Below are 24,535 nucleotides of genomic sequence, written 5' to 3' on the forward strand. Positions count from 1 at the left end.
CTTAGCCCCAATAAGAACTAATTCCTGGGCTCCGGAGCTGATATCTGGAAGAACTTGCCAATAAACGGGTGGCCTGCCATTTATCTAAGCCCTACCATCTCCCCCTTAGTTCTATATAAGCACACAGCCTTTTGCAATAAAATTGGAATTCTCCCTGCGAAGTGTCTTTGCGTGGGGAATTCTTTCAGTTAAAGAACTAGAAACATCTATGCAGCTTTTCCACGATTGTAATGTGTAACGTTAGGAGCTTTGTATAGCACTCAAGGAGGTCCATTGTTTAAAGTTCCTGTTAAATGGGTAGGCTCAGGAATAGCAGAGCTGGTGAAATATTGTGGTTGTCTAGCATGAGAATTCCTCTATCCCTGGGAGCTATGTGTTTGAGATCAAGGTTGAAGCTGATAAGGCCCTTGCACAGAGCTCCTCAGGCAAGATGTTACCATAGCAGCTAGGCACAGGGTGCCCTTGCACAGAAACTTTCTCAGGCAGTAGGTGCAACACAACCAGGAAATTAACAGAGACCCCCCAATCTCAGTCACTGCTCTCCACAAAGTACCCAGTTCTTCACCCCTCAGAACAACTCTGAGGCATGTTCCACAGTCTCAGAGACCCTGAGCTAGATGGTGTCCCACTTCCCCACAAAGGTGATTTCCTTTTTCTTCTCCCAAGGTTGGCTTAATGTTTTCCCTGCCTCACTTCCCCACTGCTCTGCTAGTGCTTTCTGGATCACCTTCCAAATAAACTACTTGTACTCCAACCTCATGTGAAGGTATGCATATAGGTCAGTCCAACCTAGGACCCTGACATGCACCATAAGACTAAAAAGGTTTACCATTACACTTTTACCATTACATTTTCTTCATTCCTTGATTCAAAAAAAGAAGGTGGGTTTATTTTTATTTGTTTGTTATTGTTGTTTTTGAGGGCTTACCCTTTACCTGGCCCTGTACTAGTTTCTAGGACTGAGACAGTTAACAAGACACACACCATCCTTTCATTAAATTCATAGTCTAGCAGGAGAAACATCAAGCAAGTGAGGACCTAATTGATGGTGCTGTGAAAATGAGATGCAGAATACAACCAGAGCATAAAATAAGAAGACTACCCACATTTGCAGAAAAGATTTCCCTTTGGAAGCAGCTTTTGGCCACAGGCTAAAGGATGGGTAGGAGTAAGCAGTAAAGAGTAGGTGGAATACCATCCTGGGCAGAGGAATCAGCATGTATAAAAGCCCCGAGGCTTAAGGAGACAGCCTTGCAGAGAGAAGACAAATGTGGCTGAAGCATTATGGAGGAACCCTATTCCTCCTCTGATCCTTTATAAGTGACCAAATTGGGCAAAGGACCCTAAATAAACTGAAAATGGCTGTGTAATTTCAGCAAAGACTTAAAAGAAAAACTCAACACTATTATTTAACTCATTAAGTAATTTATTATTTTACTTATCTAATTAATTCTGCTATTACATCCAGGCCTTAAAAATTACTTTTAAACATGAAATCTTGAAGTTGTTCAAAAGTAAAATTAGGTAGCCAGGTGGGGAGTAAAACCTCAGTGGCAGCACACTTGTTAGGAATGGCTGCATTTCTAGAACTTTCTTAGAAAAGATGTCCATGTTTGAAAATTACTCTCAAAAATTTTATCTAGTGGAGAAGTGGAGATGGAGGGATGAGAGAAAAGAGGCATGATAAGTATTTTTTCCTACTGTTTCAGGGTCCTAAAGATCACTTCTACCTTTGCAGATTTGCAAGAAAGGACCACGAGACTCAGCACATAGTTGTACTTGTGGCTAGGACTTACTAAAGACATGTAGTAAGGATACACAGGCTGAGCAATTAATGCCAATTTCCTTACTCTTGCTCCCTCCTATTAGGTGCACACCTGAGTAGGCATCTTGTTCCAGAAAGTAGAAATGAAGTATGGTATGCAATGTTTCTACTTAGGCATCCTATCAGAAACTTAAGAAACTTGGTAACCAGGTTTTTCACTGGGGTATGGACACCTGTGAACCCTCTGTCTAGAAAGCTTCACTCTTCCAGATTCCCCAGATGTTACGTAGAGGATTAGCATGAGTCACATTGTATAGTCTAGGCATAGTGGAATACCCTTATCTCCCAAATGGGTCAATTACCAAGTTCCCAGATGCCAGCCAGTGGCATGTCTTACAAACAAACCTTTCTAAAAATAGCCTCAGCTTTATGCTAACTCTTTTCTATACACCTACCAACCCACGAATTATAAATTGTGAAAACAAATGAGCCAGATTTTTCCCTATTTTCAACATCATAAGAACAACAGATAAAGATAAGAAACTTATGAAATTTTACAGGAATTCTCTTTTGCAGTGACTTAGTTCTGAATGGTTTGGAAACACTAGTGTTAAAGTAGTTCAGGTGAAGTTTGGACACCCAAAGGTATATGGGTATTGACGTCTATCTGGGCTCAGCTAAAAGATCAGACCAACCCAAAGGCTTGTTTTATCACTCTGAAATGGATAATACAAATGGGCTATTCTTGATGATAGTTTTCATTTGAGAAGCATATTAAAGACTGAGAATTCATCTCTTTTCTCTCAACAGTGAGATTCTGCTTGGAATAAAAGTACAGATTTCCAGCAATGAAGCCAAGTCATCCAGTGACATAAAATCCATTTGCCACAAGCATAAACCATGTTTTCAGCAATAATTTACATATCTGAAATGAAAGAACTTGGAAATTGATCTGCATAGCCTAAATAAATGACCCTCTTCATTGCAACTCTTTTATAGCCAAAGTGACCTTTCTTAGTGCCAAGGTAGCATATTTATAGGATGCCATTTTCTCATGTAATTCACTGTCACTTTATATTTTCATAAATATTCCTGAAAGATAAAACAGCTGCCTATAATAACAACCCACAAATACTAAACTGTATCCTTGAAAAAGCAATATAAAAAATATTAAACAAAATTTTGCTGAGACCATCACTCACAATTTCACATAAAACACCTTTATTATCCACTCGTTATCTTTCAGTCTCTAACCACACATATGCATGTTTTATAAAGTTATGACCATACTGTACATCATTGTTCAGATTTAACACATGACAAATATTTTCCACGTTTCTCCATGAACATCATTAATTGTTTTTCCATCACATCATTTGCTGTACTAGAATACAGTTTTACTATATGTCTATTAAATAAATTCTTATTTCTTAATTAAAGTAACCTATACCCATTGTTAAAAATAATCAAAAAAATGACATAGCAGAAAGTCATAGTCCCCTGCCTTACCACATTCCAGCTGCTGTCTTACTTTTATTTATATTTTGCTTTATTTTAATATGGGGTCTTGCTGTGTTGCCTAGACTGGCCTTGAACTTGAAATCCTGCTGCCTCAGCCTCCTAAGTAGCTGGTATGTTCTTGTTTTTAATTTCTCTACTGACTACCTCCATTTCACTAAATAATATACTATTATTTCTTAATTCGTTGATTTTAGAAGCTATTGATTACCATTTTTAGTTTTGGTTTTCTTTATAATCAGATATCATATTTACTCCTTCATTTCCTCTTCAATCTACTATGGGTAGGATTATAATTCTCCACTCTGTAAGGTGAAGAGTTATGAGTACCCTTATCCTCTTCTTCATTTTTCCTTCCCAACTTGAATTCTTTTGTTCATATTTACACTTTTATAAGACAAAGACGGATATAATTTACATGCTGTTCTGTAGCCATGTCTGTCTTTCATGCTTTTTTTATAGACTGATCCTAAAAGTTGGAATCAACAGTGTCTACATAATGATGACTCCATACCTACTGTCCATTCTTAGTATAGTACAGTCATATTTCCTTTCTGCTTTTAGCTTTTCCTGGAATTTCTAGTTGCCTTATTTTCCTTCTTGTAGTTTTGTCTTATTGCTTCCTCATCTTATCTAAAGAATCAAGGGTAGTCATAGAACCTCTTTTTCCCCACCTATCACTAATCTCTGGCACCTTCCTCCCAAAGAGGTCTTTTCTCCTCTCTCAATCATGAGCGTCAGTACCTTCCAGCTGTCATCCTGGGATTTTCCTTCATTGCTTTCTTGGGTTGAAATTATTATTTCCAGGATTCCATCATCCCTTTTTCTTTTTTCCATTCCTCTTAAGATATGTAGCCAACCCTTATGCTTTCCTGATAGTAAAGCATATCTAATTTGAAAAGTAAAGGAATCTAAATTGAAAATAATGCATGTTGCATCCTTTGCTGTTGTGATTCTCGCTCCTTTGTGGGTGGCCTGTTTTTATGTTTTGTTGTTTTTTTCCTCAGCAAACTCATAAAACTTTCAGGGGCTCAGAACTTTCAGAAATACATGTTTTCTTCTATAGGTAAGGTTTTTAAACATAAATAAATTCAATTGACTCATAATAATTGTACATATTTACAGAGTACAGTATGACCTTTCAGTATAAGTCTATGGAGTTTAATGTGTTGATCAGGCTTTATACATTGTACTGGGCAGTAAATGTGTTTTCAATCTTACCCTTCGATTTTAGAAAGTTATTTTAAAATATTTTTTTTAATTCCCTTCTCTCTCTTTTCTTTGTAGTTTTCCTTTCTGGTCCTCCTAGATTTGTCCTCTGTGACTTCTTTTCTCTCAGGTTTCCCATCACTGTATCTGCCTATTCTACTTTGTAAGAAATTTCATCAGCATCATCTTCTACCTTTTCTTTTTTAATTTCAACTGTCATATTTTAGATATTTTGTTCCTTGCTACTTGTTAGAACCTTTTATTTTATGGATAAGACAAACTACTCACATATTTTCCTGGGAATCATATGAAGAAAAAGAGAAAAATAAAAAAACACACACACAATAAAAACACTCTCATTCTCCTATTCCCCTGACTTATTTCTGTTTTCTGTGAGGTCTCATTGTTTTGTGTTCTTTTTTTCTTTTCCCTTTAATTTTTCAGATTTTTTTCCAAATATATTGGGTCATTACTTAAGAATCAATATTTAAGAATCAAGCAACAAAAAAGCTGAGATGCTTCTCAAACCCATCAAGATGGCTCTCAAATACCATATATATATCATATATATGTGAATGATGCACTTTATATGCAACAAGTGTTGGTGAGAATGGAGAAACTAACCCCTGTGCACAGTGGGTGGGAATATAAAATACCTGTGCACAGTTGGTGGGAATATAAAATGGTGTAGCTGCTATGGAAAAGAGTATGACAATTCCTCAAAAAATTAAATGTAGAATTACCATATTATCCAGCAATTCCACTTCTGGCATATGCCCAAAGTAATTGAAAACAGGGTCTCAAAAAATATTTATACATCTATGGTCAGAGAAGCATTATTCACGACAGCCAAGAGGTTAAAACCACTCAAGTGTCTATCAATAGATTAATGAAGAGATAATACATGAAATATAGATAGCACAAATATTATTCAACCTTAAACAGGAAGAAAATTCTGGCTCAAGCTACAACATGAATGAATCTTGGGGCATTATCCTAATGAGAAATAAATAACAAAAAAAATGCTGTAATGATTCTATTTATACAAAGTATTTTGAATAATCAAACAAAGCTCACTGGTGGTTGTCAGGGACTGAGGGGAAGAAGAAATGGAGACTATTGTTGAATGGATAGAGAGTTTCAAATTTGCAAGGTGAAAACGTTCTGGACGTTAGAATATACTGAAGTGAATGTACTTACAAATACTGAACTGTACACTTAAAAATTATTATGATGATTTATTTTTTAAAATGACGCTGAAGCAGAAGCTCTGGGGTCCCGCCTGTCACCTTCTCAGCAGTCACAAGTGTGGCCTCTGCTGGCATGTGCTTGTTTGATTTGAGTGTTTCTGTTTGTGGCAATGTTTTGAATTTTGGATGTGATAGTAATCAATATTAGCATTGTACATTTATATAAAAACTTTTCTCCAAAATATGGCCTTGCTGACACCTTAAAAGTTGATCTGTATTTTGGAAATGGTCTTAATTATGATAAAACTGATGCATCAAATAATGAAAGGTCAGCATGTTGGAAAAACTGCTCAGAATGCATGAGTTGTGATTCTTATTTCAAATCTCATAGGAAAATAAAAAACAAGCAAGGAGGGTGGCATTGGACAGGAAAAGCTTTCAGGATATATAAATAAATTAAAATGCTACCAACTTGAGACAAATTGATGTAGGTGAAAAGGGGCTTTCCCAAATATGTCAGTCTTTTAAATTCATAAATCCTGTTTTCTTGAAGCATTATTTTTACTTAATCATAGTAGACATTTTTAGAGAAAAGAGGGCATTGGTGTAAGACATTCCATGAGAATCCCTGATGTAGAAGCAAAGCATTCCTGCTATAGTCAGTAATCAACATAGAAGGTAAGTAAGTATTTGGCTTTGACACTCAGATTTTAAACTCACTTTAAGGTTTGCTTTTTGTGTGTGTGTGTAGAAAGATAGGCAGATGCTTTATAACTTACAAGTCACCTAACTCTACATATAAAAGCAGTAGTAGAGGCAGCTACAGGAAAATAAATAAATAAAGCTTGAATCATACTGCTCATCACCCAGCTAAAAATAATCAGTCAAGTTTAAGTATCCTGGCATTTGGGATAAAAAAGAACATTTCCATTGTCACTGATGTTAGCTAAAAGAATGTATCTCTCCATCTTCTACAGGAAAACAACAAAGAAAAATTACTATCCAGCACAAAAGGATAGCACCTGGCTCTAATTTGAGTCTGCCAAGAGGTCCAGAAGTAATCAATAAATACTTATTAACTAATGATGCAGCATCTTGCTTCTGTGAGTGAATGGAGAGCATTGCACAAACCCAGAAAATAACCAGGCCTTAATACAGATGAAAAAGTAAAGGAATAAAGAAAAAGTTGTGGTGAGGGCTAGTCTTACATCAGATTTCCAAGAACTATTTAGTTTTCTTCTTTGTACATCTTATTGGGACCACCTAGTGTGGAAGGGAAGATATCCAGCCAACTTATCACAACCATATTTAGTACTCCTTCCAGATCTACCTTTGACTCTGCTGTTTATGATACAGCCTTGAAATTCCACACCACCTCCCATCAACCTTTACAAAACTATTAGTCAAAATGAGTGCAGTCAAGTTGGGGTAGGCAGGTGGACTGGGAAGACTTGATGGTCAAAGGATACAAAATTTTAGGAGAAATCAATTCAGGGGATCTATTGCATAACATAGAGATTATAGTTAATAACAGTATACTATATTATTGAAAACCACCAAAATAGTAGATTTTAAATGTTTCTATCACAAGGAAAGAATAAATAGGGAAAGTAAGGGATACATTAAGTAGTTGAATTAGAAATTCCACAATGTACACATATATCAAAACCTCACGTCCTATACATAAATATATATAATTTATATTTGTCAACTAAAAAAGTAATAATGACAAACACAAACAGGTGTGAAATACTCGATTTGTGTCCACAAAACTAAATTACAATCAGGGGAATCAAATAATTACCCAGATAATTCGGGCAAAATCCTGTTGCATTATTTAGTGAACAAATGGTTCCCTTCCTTCATTGTTACCCTGTCACATGCCCAGAGGAATGCAGATGATCTAGGCTGCTAGGCTTAATAAGATGAGCAGTCCAGACATCTTTCATGATTACTATGTCAAGAGTCCCTATGGAAGACCTAGGGGACAAAACTTACCTTCCTATCAAATGGGGACAGATTATACAGGACAAAAGTCATTGCTTTGGTCTTCCTGTCACACTAACTAAAGACTAAAGAGGACCTGTGTAGTTTGAAAGGCAAGATTTTGATGCTGGGTTTCATGAAAATGCTGGATATTCACTGATATCAAGGGGTAGGAAATCCAGAAGGCCATTCTTAGAAAAAAACAATAAGGATCACCAGTCATCTTAGCCCAGTAATATTAATTCCTCAAATGTGACATTTTCCCAAACTGTGACATGTCCCAAATGCATTCTACTTTTTTTTTTTTTTTTTTTTTGTGGTGGTTGTTGCTATTTTTCCTCTCTGTGACAGCAACACCAGATAGCCAATTGCACAAAGATGAAAACCTGGCAGTCATGCATACAGCTCTCCGCCAAGCTCATAGTTAACTTTTCCATCCCACTTGATCTTGATCCTTACTGCTACACCCCCATCACCTTTCCCTCAGATTCCTGTGATAGTCTCCCCAAACCACCAGGTCTCCCTGCCTCTATTAGGCACTCTTTTTTCCTCACTATTGCCCAGTGATGTGATGTTTTTAAAATGTGATTATATTAGCTCCTCATTTAAAATATTTCAGGGGTTACAAATGGTTCCAAATATAAAGATTTGTTTATTTTTTTTAAACCTCAGATTTTTTTTTCTTTTAGTCAAGGTAATATAGACCCAAGTTTAAATTTTTAAATATTACCAAAGGGAATATAATGACTCTTATCATTAAAACAGAAGGGTGATTTTCTTGAAATGTAAATTTTTCATTCAACCAAGACCCCCAGGGATTCTACTATTAATAGTGTTGAAATTTTTTTCAATGAATAAATCTATGCTATAGAAACATATATAATACATATGTAATACATCTCTATATCCATATATAGACACGGATATAGATATAAAATCTTACATTTTTTTACTTAATTTGTGTTAAGGGTTATGTCATATGAACATATACACATCTACTTCATTTTTTGTATGGTATTAAAGTGGAATTATAGAATATTATTTAATTCACATCTTTTTGTGTAGGTTGATGTTGATTTCTCGTCCTTTACTTTGGAAAGAAAACTACGATGTATCCAGAATCAAATTTAAATACCTAAATTCAGCAGATAAATCCCTTACAATCTGGCTGCTGTCCACATACCTTGCTTTACCTCCTCCTCATTTCCATATGCAGCTTTCCTCCAGCCACATGAAACCACTTGCGATTCCCCCAAACACTGTCCTGATAGGTTACATCTTCCTGTGAAGTCCTCTGCCCTTCTTAGCCAACCCTCACCAATCCTTTAAAAGTACTCAAATTCTAGTCTAACTGTGACGCCCCCCTACAGAACCCCCTTGATTTCTCTGCCATTCCGAGCTCCATGGACTCACAAAGTCATTGTTTTACCTGCCACTGAACCTAGTGCTCAAGACAAGGGATGGATGGAAGCAAGCACATAATAGAGAGCCACAGGACTGAGGGTAAGACTCACCACCAATGAACAGCACCCACAGGACAGAGGTAGGTGAGCAATAAAATGTGCACGCAGAGAAAAACCTCAGTTTAAGGTCCCATGGGTTAAGTGAGCCACAGAGACTGCAGATACCACAAGAGCTCAGTGGAGGATACTAAGCCTTGAAGGAAGAGTTGAACTGAGAGGAATGGTCAAGAGAGGAAGGAGGTTATTAATGAACCCCTGGAGAACAGAATGGTTGGCCCATCAGACTGGGGTATGAGAGGCTTGTGAAGGGGAGCCAAGGTTTGCAGAAGAGGTGGAAAGAGAGATGAACTGAGATTCTGAAGATGGGTGTTCTCTCAGGAACTAATTCGATAAATGTTGATTGCATACTCAGTGTTCTGGGCACCGGTACTACAGCAGGACACAAAATAAAGTCCCCGACCTCATGGTGCCTTTGGGGGTTCTGATGCTAATTCCTAATGTAAATTCCTTGAGTAAATCACTACTCTGGATCTACCTCCTTATCTGTAATAGATGGGTCATGATTACTTCTAAAATCCCTTTTCTCTACAGTATTCTAATATCAATAGGAAAAGGTTGAAAATGTGGGTAGCCCAAGTAGAACTGAGAAACCTGGACTACTCCATCCAGGCAACAGGAGGCCTCTGAGAATCTGTAACCTGAGACCACTTTCAGGGTGGAGTTTTAAGAAGACTGATTTAATAGACTGTAGACAGAAGAGAGAAATTGGGGGTTGGAAACAATTTAGGTGATTATTGATCTGTATAAGATGATAAGGGTTCAGATTTGCATCCTAAGAATCAAAACCATGGGTAAATAGCACAAATTTAATAAAACCACCAATAAGCTCCCTCTTTTATAAAATACTGACTGGCTTTACTGAGTAGCTTCATCCTCATGATACTGACCAAGACTGGCAGAACTGGGGAGAGCTTTGTAAACTAAAGACATTTGGGGCTATCAGTATAAGGCTGGGCTTAAGTGTACATGTGCTGCTTCGTGGGTTCCAAAGGAATATCCCACATACCAGAGGGATGCCATACAGCGCATACCAGCTATAAAACATTGCCCAGGGTATGGTCTGCAATGTTCATGAATATGAATGGCTATCCTCTGGAAGATGAATGAAGCCCAAGCAACATGAGTCGTATCCCCTGGCATTCTGGTAAGCACGGCTTGCGGAATCTGCTATCTTTAGCCTTCTCGCTTGAAAATTCTAGAGTGCTTATCACCCTAGTAGCTAATCACTTAGCCATCTCTAGTCAGGCCTTCCCATGGCTAAAAGAACTTTAGAAGTCACTCAAAGATAAATGTTCCCTGCCAGAAAATACCTTAAAATAGAAGGCTGTCAGGGTTCCCATGGAGTGGGTTATAAGCACTTACTTAACTAGCCCCATCCCCAGTCCCACCTCCTGCCTTCAAGAACGGATCTCTTGTCAGTCCCCTTTGCTAAGCCTGGGACACAGGGAACCATTTATAGCAGGTCCTCAGCGGGGGAGAACTCACCAATTTAGAAACCAGAGCAGAGTTCAATGACTGTCTCAGTTCCATTACTCTTGACTTATGAATCCCATCATTGGCTTTCAGTAGATAAAAAACAAACAAAATGAAGAGTGTGGAAACCCTGGGTGGTAAGACAGTCAAGTCAAAGTCAGGTGGACTTTTCTAACAGGACAATGACAAAAGACTCCCCTGGCCCCAATACCAAACTGTAACTAGGCACAATGCCCAACTGCAAGGTCTATTTTGTCCCCATCCCCCAGCATGACCTTTCACGCCATCTCTTCCTGAGAGAAATAAGGAACAGCTATATTATTAGTCAACAATAACCAAGTGTCACTTCTATCCTTATTTCTGAATATTATTACATCAGCAGCTTCTCAAATTCTTGAAAACTCTAATGTCTTACAACGTCAAAGGACACCAGTTTCATGTGATTACTAAGTAGAAGCTAGACCTGTTTTTCTCCCCATTTTTCCTGACCAGAAAGAAGATTGAGAATTTTCTATTTTTTCACCCATTTTATGAGTATGGAGAGGCAGAAACCCAGAAGGGTGAAATAGTTTGTCCAAGTCACTTAGAAAGAGAAAAGGAGGATCTATTTTTCTAGTAACCTAGACAAGGTTTGTACTTGGTTAAATATAATATTAAAACATATTTGCAGTCTGCTTTCTGTCTGAATGCTAACAAGTGAAACAAACCCTCAGGCACAAACACCTCTCTGGTTTCTCCATAAAGAAACATGAGAACCTCTATCCTCATTTGCTTCTTATTTAAACAATTTGGGTTTTGTTGGCTGTTACTATAATCCAGCTCATTACCAACCACATTAGCTTCTGTTATGAAAAGCCTCAAAATATCTCCAAACAAGCCCAGATGCTTGGGAATAGAAGTTGTGTAAAATTTCTGCTTGAATCGACTCTGACCACTTGTCCACCTTCTCCCGGAAAGCAACTCTGTGAAGTTTGAAATAGTTAGGGTTAGGGTTAGGGATAGGGTTAGGGTTAGGGTTAGGGTGTGAGGCTCAGAGACAGGCACAGGGGACAAAGACTGTTTCAGTCCTGATGCAATGGTCTCTACAAATGTCCCTAGGAGCTGTAGAAGGTACTGGCTGTAGTGGGAGGATACTGTGCTGAACTGGCTTCCCCAGATTGGAACTCTTTCAAGAAATACCTATAGGCCTCTAGATGGAATAATAACTACTATTTGTTAGGTGTTTATTTCTATGACAAGCATTATGCTAAGGGCATATGCATACTAATTCTTTAAATTCTCACAGCAACCATGAGTATCTCTTGCCATTTCATTTTTACAGGTAAAGAATCTGAGGTCAGGAAAGGTACATGACATGCTCAAGGTCACCCATGTGGTAAGCGGCAGGAATAGATTGAACCTGGAGGAAGAGGATCAGGAGTGCATTCATTTCACAAATCTGCAATGAAGTCTCCCATATGAAAGTTATGGTGGTCTAACATGCTCCAGTACCACTTCTTCCCAGCCTCACCTGTGGCAGGGACGATGATTATGTTTACAAAGGACTACATTTTTCAGCCTTCTTTACTCTTAGGTTAGGTCATGTGTCTGGGAACCGGGCAGTTAGGTATGAGTGGAAATAATGTGAGCATGTGTAGGCCAGACACAAAGTGTTCTCAAGTTTCCTCTTCCTTGTCCCTGGGCCCTTAGAAGACACAAGTCATAGGTGGCACAGATACAAGATGAAATAGCCAAGGTGTCTGAGTCACTGTTTGGAGACAAGCTGCCCAGGGAGAGCCACCTAAGTCACTTATGTGAGCAAGAAACAAACTTCTACTGGGTTAAGCTACTGAGATTTCAGGGTTGGGTTGTTACTATGGCATGGCCTGTCAATATACCTCAGGTGTTAGCTCTCAGGTCTCATTATTATCTACATCTGCCTAAATGAAGCTACTTGCTGCTTTCCTTGAGTCTTTAGAGCAGCAAATTACCTTTCTGACAACAAAGGGTTACAGTGTTCCTACCAGATTTTGTTCAAAACTGCCTCCTGTTGGGATAAATAGATCAATGAAGCAGAATAGAGAGTCCAAAAATAGGTCCACACATATGTGGTCAATTGATTTTCAACAAAGGCTCCAAGGAATTCAATAGGGAAAGAAAAGGTTTTTTTTCAACAACTGGTGCTGCAACAATTGAATATATGTATGTTTAAAAAAAGAAAATGAACATTAACCAGTAACTAACTTTACAAAAATAAGTTTGAGATGGAACACAGACATAAATGTGAACATCAGAATCATAAAACTTCTAGAAGAAAACATGGGCAAAAGCATGATCTTGAAAGAGAACAATTCTTAGCTGTGGTGCAGGCTGTGGTACACCTCCAGGTCCCCTTTAGACTGCAACCCTCATTCCCACATCTGCAGGTGTTGGCCACTATAGCTAACAGTTGAGTCTCCCTCCAGATGTTTCTTTCCACAAAAGGGATTTGCCTCACAAGAAGCAGCATTCATTCAGTGACTGGTCAAATTGGATACAGAGACCTGTCCTCTTGCCTCAATTTGGGACAATTTTGAAGGTTATCCCATGAGAAATGAAACACAACCACAAAGACTTATTCATGAATGCCTGGAAAATCCTTATTCATGAAATCCATAATAAACCAGAATCCCAAATGTTCATTAGAGGAGAATGGATAAACATACAAAGGAATGTTACCCGGCAATAAGAAGGAACTAGTTATTGACACACCTGATGTCATGGATGATCTTACAAGCATTAGTGTGAATGAAAGAATCAGACCCACAAAAGTACACATGGTATGATTCCATCTGTATGAAACACCAGGCCAGATAAAATTCTCGTGTTAGAAAGTAGAATGTAGTTGTCTCTGGGGTGGGGAGGGGGAAACTTCTGGAAAAGGGTAAGAATGAATTTTCTGGGATGACAAGAATGTACCATATCCTAATTGTAGTGCTAGTTGCACAGGTACATGCAATTGTTAAAACTCATCAAGCTGTATGCTTAGAAGATGTGTGCATTTTATTGTATAAAAACTATAGCTCAATAAAACACACACACACACACACACACACACACACACACACACAAAACGTTTGTTTCACATCTGAGATTACCAAACCACCTGCACAATGTGTTTAGGGATTGTCATAGTCATCTATTCACTGCAGTTAATTTCAACAGTGGTTCATAACACAACTCCCATGTTTGGGTGTAGTCTTGAGACATGCCTATCTGGCTTGATCTGGAACTCACTGGCAATTCTATCACCGGCAATTCTCCTCAATTATATTTTTGTATCTGCCTGAATGTGCATTCTCTATTCCTCCCTTTCCTTCTCCTTTCACCCTCCCCCTCTCTCCCTCCCTCCCCCTCTCTCCCTCCCTCCCCCTCTCTCCAACCCCTCTGTATTAGGAGTTTTAAGGTTCTCTAAGGACTGTAACAGCTTCCTTCCCCAACATGTCTCCATCTCAAAATCCACTAGTTCCTAGGGTTCTCACTTCCAAGACTCTGGCTGTCTCCTCCATGACTCCAAACAATCCCCCTTCCTTAGTCCTGAATCTCAACAAGTATTTTAGTGAAAATTATTAAATTACTATAGCTAAAGTGCTTAGGAAAGTGCCTAGTGCTAAATGTGAGATATTATTAAAAATTCATTCACTTGCATTTTTATTGTTATTATAAATTAAAATTATAAAAATTAAAAAATAAAATTTAAAAAATCCACTGGTTCCAGATGACCAGACTCACTATTTTCTCTTTTGCCAGTTAAGAAACCACCCTCCCCACTGCCCCCAGACTAGTGAAAACTTCACAACAACAACAACAGTAATTGCCATTTCTCGAGTGTTTACCTTGATCCATGTCCCAAGTGCTTAGTATACATTATACAACTTAAAACTTCAGGGCAAACCATTAAGGTAGGTATTATTATTGGCTCCATTTTGCAGGAAAGAAAGCAAGACTCAGAGAAATTTTGCAACTTATTCATAGTTACAAAACAATCAGCAAAAAATTAAAAAGATAACTCTGACCCTGACGGCTGGTTCCTTTCCACTAAACACTATTTACTTTGAATATATGTTTATTAAATTTTTGCTTAAATAAGAAAAATAGCTACAATACTAATAGTGCAGTGATTTTAATAAATATTCAAGATAGTTCTTGAAAATAAATAACAGCATTTTTTTTTTTAATTTGGAAATAAGAGGCATCAATTTACTGGTCCTGATTTACTCTGGGTAAAGCCCACCCAGAGTCAAGTCCAGGGAGCAGCTGAACACAGCTGTTGAGTATTCTAGATGGCTCCAGAATATTTCCAAAAGTCCCAACACATGCTACCACAATTATATTTCTATGCATTGAATGTTCAGTGCAGTATACTTCATCTGCGCTTAAATAAAACATTAGTATTTCATTATCATTCATAGCTCAATTTTTTTTTTTGGTAGTTGGACACAATACCTTTATTTTATTTAGTTATTTTTATGTGGTGCTGAGGATCGAACCCAGCACCTCGCACGTGCTAGGCAAGTGCTCTAACGCTGAGCCACAACCCCAGCCCCATAGCTTAAATTTTCTGTAAAAATTTTAACCCTGATTCAGTTCAGGCCACCAGATGTAACTTCAAACTGTCCCAGAGGGACATGTGTGATCTGGTATGTTGGGGAATCTTTCTTGATATCATTAAGTCATGGATAGTTTCCACTTCCCCTTGCCAGGGACTGCTGAGAGCAAATCACACAGAGGTGGCACTGATGGGCGCATGCGTGAAAAGAAAGCCAGAGACACGGAAAGCAATGTGATGCTACAGAAGTTGCTGGCTAAACCAGGGAGGAGCTGACCCGGGGTTGAGTCCCAGTCAATACTCTGTTATTCAAATGCTAAGGATTCAGGCTCTGAGATTGGCTTTTTTTTTTTTTCTTTTAAATTTGCTATTGTTACCGTCTTCTTTCTTCTTAGCTGCCTATCATTTTAACATTTCACTACTATTTAGCCGCTTTGTTGGAGATTTCACAGGGAAATAAAAAGATACCAAATTAAAGTCAGTCCATTTGGTTTTCTGACAGCATTCCTGAGTCAAGTCATTGGGAGGGAAATAGTCTAAACCATTTGGTAAAATAAGACTCCTTCTTAATTATCTGCACATTTCAATTACTCATTATAATTCCTGGTCTCTTATTCTCTATTCCGACCAAAATGTATTAAAAATGCTTTTACCTTCCATTTTATTCATCTTGTACTTTAACAAAATACTGTGAATATTGGCAGCTCCTAGGGAAAGGCATGAGTCAGGTCTCACACACTTGGCTTCTAGAGTCAGAAACAGACACTGTGCAGGGCCAAATCCCTTGCCATGAAATAGCTGTTTTCTCAATCCCCCTGAGATGTGTATTGTATTTTAAAGGTTGTAATGTCAGAACTTTTAGCTATTTTTAAAGAAAACGATATGTTTTCAGCCTCACATACTATTAATGCTGTGTATAAATTAAGCTATTAGGGCCCTTCAAGACATACTCTGCTCTAAAAGTGATGGAGCCCACCATTGTTGTTGTATTATTGCCCACAGTCCACAGGGTAGGCTGCACTGTCCTGGAGAACACAGGGCCCAGGTCTGCCTGCTTCATGCTCCATGGAATCAACTGTATTTGCACACAGCTACAGTAACTCTGAGAAAATTAGACAAGGTGCTGCCCTTTTCTCCTTCATGTCTCCCACTTCTAAGAGCTCTCAATTTAATCCTTTTGGAAGTATTTGGGGGAATCCAATTTAACTGCAGATCAACAGAACTAGCACTGTGATGTCTTTTGCTAAGGTTATGTGGAATTTAAGACACATTAGAACATAAAAATCAAGTCACCTCCTGGAAATTTGTCCTGGAAAAATTAAACAACAACTACAAAAACTTGGATGGCTGTTGTGTCAATATCTGAAAAATGTGTAGAAAAAAAAATTATATATATATATATATATATAGAGAGAGAGAGAGAGAGAGAGATTGATTCCATGTTTGGTGTATCATCAACAGCTATTTTTCCTAAACATGGGTTAATCATCTACTATGTCGTCCCTTTGCAAACATTATTTCCTTTGGACCTTGCAACAACTTTATGAAGGAAGGTTTAGCCCATTTTGCAGATTTAGAAATCTGATTCAAAACAGTCATTTAACTTGTTGGAAGTCTGCTATCTAGTAGGTGAATTAGGAATAAATACATATCATCTGGATCTTTTCTGATGTTAATACAGAGAAAGTAGAAAAGGAAAGTGGAAATAAGCAGGCACTATAAGAACCCATGTGGAGATACATTCCAAAAACAAAAGTTGATGTTAATGTTCCTTGGTCAGGTCAGCTATTTGCAGACATGTACTGGTTAATTCAAGAGAGAAAAGGAAGAAGATCTGCTCAGCATGGATCAACCATAACTTGATCAAGGTGAATGGATCATGGAGTAAATTTGCTGATAGGAGAAATGGAGCAAGAAACCCAGAGAGTATGAGAGCAGAACCCACCTAATGGCATGGCTGTGAAGACTGCATAGCATAATTTGTGTAGAGCAGTCGGCACAGTGCCTGCACATGGTGAGCATCAGCAAGTGTGAGCTATTTTTTTCAAAGCAATTCCATGAAGGCAAATGCCTAGTTGGCTAATGTAAGTAAGCTTTGATTGAAGTCCCTCAGGCCTTAGCATCTTGGCTCTAGTGATAAACAAGCAAACTGGCTGATTCTCAGAAAGGCTTCAACAGAGTCAGCCATCATTGCTGTCTCAACTCACCCTTCCTCTGAAAACTGTGCATCTGACAATGCTTTGGGCTCCTGAGTAGCAATCTAGAACCCAGGTTGTGCTTGTCCTAGCCACAGAGGCATCAGGAATAACTATCTTTCCATCACTGTGCTGCTCCAATTGGAGAATTAGTTGTTGGATGACAGAAAAAGGATAGGAGTTCTTCTGCTGTGTGTTGGTCTATCTCTACTTCCAAGTTCTCCTTTTCCTTGATGATTATCTGCTGAGAGGCAACTCCGTGTAGCAGAAGGAACTCCAGACTTGGGACCCAAGCTCTGTTTTGTGTCCCTTTCCAGCTAAGTGACCCTTCATCCTGCAACAACTTTACCTCTCTGCCTGTTCTCTCATTAATGAAGCAAAGTTATACACTCCCTCAAAGAAAGATTGCAAGGTTCCCATGCGATTATATGTGGGAATGCTCTTGCTTAATATGTTACCGAATGAATATTAAATGAACATTATTATCTTTTCTGGACTCATTTATTCATTCACCAAATATTGGATAAGCACCTTCTGTGTGACAAGAACTGTTCTTGCAGCTGAGGATCAAGTGTGTGTGTGGGGGGGGGGGGGCAGACCAAAATCCCTGCCCTGTGATGTTTACCTAGTGTGATGGAGACAAAACAAAAATGGCAAAACACCCATCTGCTCTAACTATGACTTATCTTCATTTCCAGTGAATCAAGACTGTCTTCTCTGCTTGCCTAATGTTGCTTTGAACCCGAGTCTGCCTTGATTTCTGCCTTGGTTCCAGTGTTCCTTGGTTCATCTATATGCTTCGCTTGACTTTCTCCACCCTGGCTCACAGCCTTGCTTATCTTGCACCCAAGCTGCCAATGTCCTGGCATGACACTTCCCATAAAATGCCTAGCTATAAAATGAAAATCTGGATACACATCCATAAATTTGTTTTGCATCTGGGTCTTGACAGTGATTACCTATGTAAAGAATGGACAGCCAGCCTTCTTATGTGCAGCTGTGCCCAGCCTATAAGCAGCATATCAGGCCCTGGAATACAGGACTTTAGAATTTCCAGCCAACAGGAGCACCAAGAGAGTGATTGCTGCTGATTTTCTGATGTCGTAATTATAGACCTCAAAATAACTCATCAGAATGGGGTGAGGTGGAGGTGGACAGCCCAGGTGGAAACGATGTCAGAGGTTGCTTGATAAAGGGCTCTACCTACTCAAATCTGCTCAGATGTAAACAATAGCCTTTTTTGGAAAATGTCTCCACTTGTGGTTGTTATAGCAGCAGGTAGAAGGGAAAGTCTTCAGTTCTAAGACATGCTTCCAAATCAAACCAATGTGGTTGCCATGGCACCAAGGTGTGTGTGTGGCGGGGGGTGCTGCATGCATTTTTAAACACTTGTTAGTAGCACAGAAACATTCAAATAAGTGGTAGTGCAATGGCTAAAAGTGTCATGAGGCCCTTTCAATTCAAGTGAACAAGCAAACATTGTTGAGCATTTTCTAGGTGCCAGGTACATTGGATTAGGCTGGGGACGGATGCTAGGATGAGAAAGATGCAGCCCATGCTCTATGACTTAGAGTCAAAGGGGCTTGTAATCAACTCTGGCAGAGAAAACATTTTGCAAGGAGAACTAGAACATAAGGCAGAATGCAACAGCTACCAAAGGAAAGGTACAACAATTGATTGACTTGTACATTCATTCATTCAAAATATAACTAAATCCAAGCCCTGTTAGAGGTGCAGTGGATCCAGTGCTAACAAAAACGAACAGGGAATCTTCTTCTAAAGTCTTGGGCAGAGAGATACTTGAGCAAAAGGTGATGGATTAGATAGGAAAATTATGATGATAGATAGATATACAGATGATAGACAAACAATAGAGGGATTGTATACCAACGCTTTCCATGAAAGTAACAGACAGGATTCTATGACTACAATGCTCCCTGAGCACAGGGATCCAGGAGACAGCATGTGAGCTTGGCCATGGGTGGGGAGGAGTTTTTTAACAAACAGGGATCAGAAATGAACAAAGGCACACAGGAGGAAGTATGCCAGAGGTCCTTGTGGACAATGGCATGGTTGGGTTTGGCTAGAATATAAGGTTTGAAGGAGGAAGGGAAAGACCTGACAAGTCTGGTCTGGGACAGTCAAGCTCAGGCAGTGGCTGGGACTTGGTCCTGGAGCCAGCCCACCTCGTTCTCCTACCTCCTACTTACGTGACTTTCAGCAAATGACTTTTTGGTGACTCAGTTTCCTTCTCTACAAACTGGAGGAGTATAGAGTTGTAAAGGTTAAATGACTTGTACAATTTAAATGTGTTAAGTAGTCTGTGGCACACAGAAGTCTTACCTGAGCAGAGAGTGATCAATCTGGGAACAGCAGGTGCAAAGCAAGAGCTCACAGAGCTTCTCCCCAAATCTTGGGAAATGTATGTGATGAATAAAACCCAGGATTCTGAGGTGGCTGGAGTAGTTAAAGCTTTCTGTTCTGGAGCTTACTATAAGTTTGGGCCTCCAGGCTTGCTTTGTAGATCCCAGGGTACTAGAACCCACACCATGGAAAATTGCTCTCCTTGCAGACCGAGGGTGGGATGCTGCACAGAGGGCTGGTCAGGAGGTTCCCTGGGTGTCCCCAAAAGGGGAATCAGAAGTAGATGGTCCACTGGAGTTCTCCTGGGAGGGTAGGCCTTGGAAAGGCCCTGGAATGGTGTAGTCACTTTATGTTGAACACAATCTTTAAATAGGATCTGACTAGGCTGAAATCAGGAGGCTCATCCCTTCACTTCACCAACTTCCTGCAGTCTCAGTGTAAAGAGCCTCAGAAGACCCCAAAGGCAAAGCCACATTAGATGTGTGGGGAATGTTGGAAGTCAAACCCTGCTACCCACTTAAGCCACAATACTCTGCTGGTTCTAGGTCTCGGGATAGGGAAGACTCCCGCATGCAGACAAAACTCCCCTTCCCAAACTGCGAAACCAAGCTATGACCCAGAATTGAGTCCAGTGATCTATATTTGGTTGAGCTGAGGAAATTTAAACTTGGAAGATTTGTTTATTCTTTAAGTCCTATATCTTTTTGTGATTTACCTTTGTGCATTGGTATCTAGGCTGGTGTTTCTAAAGGGGACAATTAGACTATATGAGGAAAGTTAAAGGGCCTTCCAGTTTATTGGCAGATAATAACGAAAATAAACAAAATCATAGTTCATTGTAATTCTCTTCTCCTCCATCCTACCTACATTTATCTCATCAGATATGGAAAATATATGTCTCTTAAGAAACACAAAGGGAAACTTTTGATGTAAAATATTCTTCATTGAAGAGAAGACACCTGACTTTATATGTCAGTTATCTCCATGGGCCTTGATTTTCTTATCTGTAAATGGTGAGGCTGGACTGGGAATCTCCAGGGTTCCTTGCAATACCTAGAATTTGTGAACCTAGGGAAGATGTTGTCACCAGATCAACCAACACCTCTACTGGGATTAGGTCAAGTATCAGAAGCAGGTTAGAACTTTGTCTGTCATACTATACTGATATATGAAAAAGGGCTTAGCTGTTCTGCTGTTTTTAAATCATGATGTAACTTAAGAATAAACTCATATACCAACAAACCTGGTACCCAACCAATAATTTTGATCATTAAAAAATGGTCCCCAACTAGCCAGAGCCTGGGCCCCACCATGTCCTTCCCTTCACCACAAGCTTACTCTGCATATGTAATCTTACGATTGGAAAAGCTGTGTTTAGTATAGGATATTCCCTGGTTCATATGCTTTCCTTAGTTCAGTCTGACTTCCCCACCACTTAAATCAAACCAAATGTAGAAAAACTCTAATAACAGAGTCAAGAAAAGATTACCCAAGGACAACAGGCAGGAAGAGGCAGGTAAAGAGGAAAAAACAATGATAACAGGGAGAATCCAGAGGAAATAAAGAGGAGCTCTTCATATTTTTTTCCGGATGGTTTATTTTCTTTATATTTTCTAAATTTTGTTCAGAAATGCAATGTGACAGAATTTAACATCTGGTAATAAACTGAATGTTTTCTGACTCGGTAACAGCCACTAGGGGGTATTATAGCCTCTGGCTACTGAAAATAATTTGCTTATAGAAATAAAAATAAAACTTTGTTATTCATTTTTTTATAGTTTTTAAATCATCAGCCATGCCTTTAGTAGCATTTAAATAAATGAATAAAATGTAATACTCTCAGTGTTCCATGAGTCATGCTGATATTGCATATAGCCAACATCACCCTGACATTCTTATATCCCTCTAGAGAGAGGGTAGCTTGTTTCCTCCTATGACATTCCATTTTAGAAAATGCTCCCTTTTCTTGGGCTCAAACCCCTCTCTCTCATTTTATATTGATTTTCTATCTCTCATTTTTCTAGCAAGCCTCTTACATGTAGCAAAATTCTCTTGTATTTTAGGTAAATAACCAGATGCTATGTTTCCAGGCTTCACACTCTCGTGGGTCCAATGGTTCTTTCCAGCACATGATACTCAGGCTGCTCCCCATTCCAATTGTCCTCCTCCTCCAATGCATCTCTGTCCATCTCAGTGTAGTCCAGTTCACATTCATTCTTCAGCAGGCATACCACCCTGTTTATTCATATTGAATTTTCTATCAATTTAAATTCCTCAGTCTTATTCATATGTAGCACTACCTCTGGTTAGTTCTTTGAAAATAAGCATAATGCACCTCATTTATTCCCATTAAAATTCATCTTCTTAGATGGGGCCCATCATTCCTGTCAAGATCCGTTTTTTTTTTTTTATTCTGCCACTCAATGTGTTAGGTACTTCTGAAAGCTTTAAGTCATCTGCAAATTGATGAGCACATCTTCTTTAGCTTGACTTAATTAAATTGATAAAATGTTGAATGGACAAGAACAAGAAAAGAGCAAATGACACAAGACCAGAAAATAGATCATCTATGATGACTGATAGTAGATAACCAACCTAAATTTTTCAAATTAATTAACTCAGAAAAAAATTGTCAATCACCTACTATGTATGAAGCATACAGGTGCTATAGAAACAGAAGGAAACAAAATAAAAACTCTGCCCACATGCATTCTTTTCAAGCAATAAGTGTCCTTCAATTATGGTCACTATTTACTGAGCACAGTTTTGTTATCATTCAGTTTACATTTCACAATTTGGTTCACAACACTTTAAGGAAAGACATTGTTATATTCCTTAAGAACTGCAGATGAACAGCCAAATCATTATCCAGAATTCCAGTCCAATAATCACGACAGGGAAAGAGAAGTCAACTACTCAAGATCATTCTCACATTCCTATATCCCTCTAGAGATAGGTAATTTGTTTCCTCCTCCTATGATGCTCCATTCCATCCATTTTAGTTTAAAAAAAACTTTATTGAGTTATGATTGGTATGGGGAAAAGTGTGCATATGTAATATATGCAACTGAATGAGTTGGGAATAAGTATACACCACCTCCAAGGTCACATATCTATCACCTCCCAGAGTTTCCCTTTGTCTCCATTAGTATTATTATTATCATTATTATTATTATTTATTTTGTAGTGAAAACATTTAACATAAGATCTATCCTCTTAGGAATTTTTAAATATAGAATATAGTATTGTCAGCTATAGGCACTATGCTGCATGATCAATGAGATGACTCATTTTTGCTGCACTTAATCTGACTCCTAGCTTTCTCAAAGTTTTTCTAATGTTCAAACTACTCTCTTCTTAATCTATACCAGAATCTTGCCTAGAATTGGTGTAGAACTCTGGAAGTCTTTACAATCTACTCTTTTTAAACCTGGAAACTCAGGCTAACTGGTATGTATGGCACCCATGATCATTATGTTTTTATTCATTCATTAATATGTATGGAGATGCTACCATATGCAGGTCACTGTGTTGGGGGAGGAGCAGTTAAGACAAGGTGAGGATACAAAGAAGTATGTAATTAATAGCCATGTCTTAAAGTCACTGTCTCTATTCTCTGGCATGGGAGAAAAGATTCAAGCCCCAGTGATTCTATTATAGAATGAATATGGTAGATGCTGTAAGGCAAGCACAGGTAGATTACACAGGGAACCCCCTGATGTCACAGAAGGAAATACTAATGCTGTCTGGAAGGGCCCCAGAAACTTTAGAAGAGGGGTGACTTTTGTATTTTGTCCTTGATGCTGAAGGGTGGTCATAGTGCATGATATTGCATGAAAGCTCTCTCTAAGCATGAAGTCCAGTATGAGAAGAGACATGGAAAAGCCTGGGAGGGAACAGTGAGCAGTTCAGCTCAATTCAAACATGGCATGTGTGAAAAAGAAAGCTGAGATTGACTAGGTATCCAAGGACAGCTGTGGCTGCCAGGCAATTAGTTGGACCCTATGATGTTGAACATTGGGAGTCACTAAAGGCATCTGAACAGAGGGTTTAAACATGTGCATATTTATACAAGTGTTGAGGTTTTTACTCGTGAGATGATGATGGTGGTGGTAATAACAATAACAACAATGATGATAATCAACATTTATTGAGTGATTACTGTGTATTAGGCCCTCTTCTAAATGCTGTACATGCATTAGCTTATTAAATTCTCCCAACAACTCAATGTTGTGCAGAGAGGGGGAAACATCAGGCTGTTCATTTTGGAACAGAGTAAGGCAAAGGAGAATAAAAGACAAAAATATCAAACAATAAAGGCAATAACACAATCCAACAGGGAATTTTTATTTACAAGAGCTACAGAGCATTCAGCACACAAAAAAAATAAGAGGCGACACACTGCAGGAGGCAAGAAAGATGTGTTATAAATAACACATTAACCTGTCAGACTCGCCTCCCATGGGATACTGTGAAGTGGGTTCTGAAGCGGGTCATGTCTGGCTGTGGAGGGCTGGCTGCTGGTCAGGAGGCTCAGCCCCAGGAATCCAGGTACCTCCTCTGGCCTCTAGTCAGCTAGCTTCCTGGCTCCATGGAGCCCTGCTCCCTGGAGAGCAGGATGCTGGGCTTAGTGTACTCTTGCTCTAAGTATGATTCCCTGAAACAAGCATCAAAAGGATCCAGGGATTGCTAAAATGCATATTCCTAGGCCCTGTCTCAGATCAATTACCTCCTCATCACTGGGG

The sequence above is a fragment of the Marmota flaviventris genome, chromosome 2 (genome assembly GCF_047511675.1).
Source record: "Marmota flaviventris isolate mMarFla1 chromosome 2, mMarFla1.hap1, whole genome shotgun sequence".
Classification (NCBI taxonomy): domain Eukaryota; kingdom Metazoa; phylum Chordata; class Mammalia; order Rodentia; family Sciuridae; genus Marmota; species Marmota flaviventris.